This window comes from Megascapheus bottae, chromosome 3, assembly GCF_031878675.1.
Source record: "Megascapheus bottae isolate mThoBot1 chromosome 3, mThoBot2.hap1, whole genome shotgun sequence".
Taxonomy (NCBI): domain Eukaryota; kingdom Metazoa; phylum Chordata; class Mammalia; order Rodentia; family Geomyidae; genus Megascapheus; species Megascapheus bottae.
Window position 1 is genome coordinate 31,279,424 of NC_143511.1, and position 1,647 is coordinate 31,281,070.

At 42.6% G+C, this 1,647-nt stretch overlaps 1 non-coding gene across 1 annotated transcript; it reads right to left on the minus strand.

Moving 5' to 3' along the window:
• Positions 1-224: 224 nt before the first annotated feature.
• LOC150065212 (U6 spliceosomal RNA) lies at positions 225-330 on the minus strand. The gene has a single exon (XR_016535094.1). It is a non-coding gene; the product is annotated as a U6 spliceosomal RNA (small nuclear RNA).
• Positions 331-1,647: the final 1,317 nt, after the last annotated feature.

Genomic DNA, 1,647 nt, shown 5'->3' on the forward strand with positions numbered 1-1,647 from the left:
AAGCCTAGTGACAATTTCCTTTGCTGTACAGAAGTATTTTTTTAATCTACCATTTGTCAACTGTTGTTCCTATTTTTTGTCTAAGTTATTAATGTTCCATTCAAGACATTCTGCATATACCAGTAAGTTCTAGTGTTTTTCCAGTTCTTTCAAAGTTTAGTCTTTGACCCTCTCTGAGTTGATATTATAGAGTGAAAGATAAGGATCTAGTTTCAGTCTTCTGTGAAAATATGGAATGTTTCGTGAATTTGTGTGTCTTCCTTGCTCAGAAGCCATGCTAAACTTTTCTGTCCCCTTTCCATTTTAATATGGGTTCTGCTGAGGGCAAGCGTTCCCATTAACTCCTGTAGAATACAGCAAAACATGTTCAGGATCCAGAAGAAAGAATTAGGGAGAAAGGGTTAGACATCAATGATCTCTTCCTGCCTAACAAATCATTGCAAAGTTTAGAGACTAAAACAATGTGAGTTGTGCCCCATGGACTGGTGATGGGGTCAGTTCCCTGCTGGTGTAGCTTGAGGTCATGCATGCATTCACTGGGAGATGTTCTTCACAATTTACTGTCCCTACATGGAAGAGGAGAGGAGTCATCAGGCTAGAACAGGATTTGGGCATTCTTAGACTATCTAAGCAAACACCCCACAGTGTTGAGGTGCCTTCCAGGTAAATGTGAAATACTTTTCCTACCACTCATTTAATACCCATCAGTTGGATTGCAAAGAGCTGGGCAGAAGGTGACTGGATCAGTGGCATCATTGGCCTTTCCAAGACCACAGGAAAGGCAAACCAACTTGCAGCTCCAGGGGCTTGCTTAGGGATAAACACAGAAAAGGACCCTGGTCTTGTCTTAGAAAGTCAGGGAGGCATTGCAGGACAGAATACATCTGTATTGAGTCTTGAAAAATGTGCAATAGGTTGTTAGAGGTATGGGGAGTGGGGGGGTCATAAAACCTGAAAGACCAGTAGATGGTGGGAGAAGGCAATAGATAAGGTCAAAGCTTGTCTTCTTCAAGAGCTATCCAGCCGTCACTGGTTCTCCACTGACATTTCACACTCATTTAAGCACAAGCAACCAACTGACACCCGCGGTTCATGCCTGTAATCCTAGCAATTCAGGAAGCTGAGACCTGAGGATCACAGCTGAAGCCAGCCCAGGCAGGACAGACCATGAGACTCTTATCTCCAATTAACCATTAAAACACCAGAAATGAAGTTATGGCTCAAGTGGTAGAATGCCAGCCTTGAGCAAAAAAGCTGGTCCTGAGTTCAAGCCTTAAGACTGGTATGAACACAGAGAGAGAAAGAGAGAGAGAGAGAGAGAGAGAGAGAGAGAGAGAGAGAGAGAGAGAGAGAGAGAGAGAGAGAGAGAGAGAAACTTTTAAAATAGAAGAGTTGGGGTAGATTGGTGGGGGGGGAGAGAATAGTGGAAGGTATGACCCTGATCAAGATATCTTGTACACATAAAACTATTTTTAGTTAAAAATAAATAAGCCCAGTGCTAGTGGCTGAGACCTGAGGATTACAGGCAGGAAAATTCCTGAGATTCGTATCTCCAACTAACCACTAAAAAGCCAGAAGTGGGGCCAAACTTTAAGTGTTAAAGTAATAGCCTTGAGGAAAAAAAATAAAGATTAGGGACAGCACCCA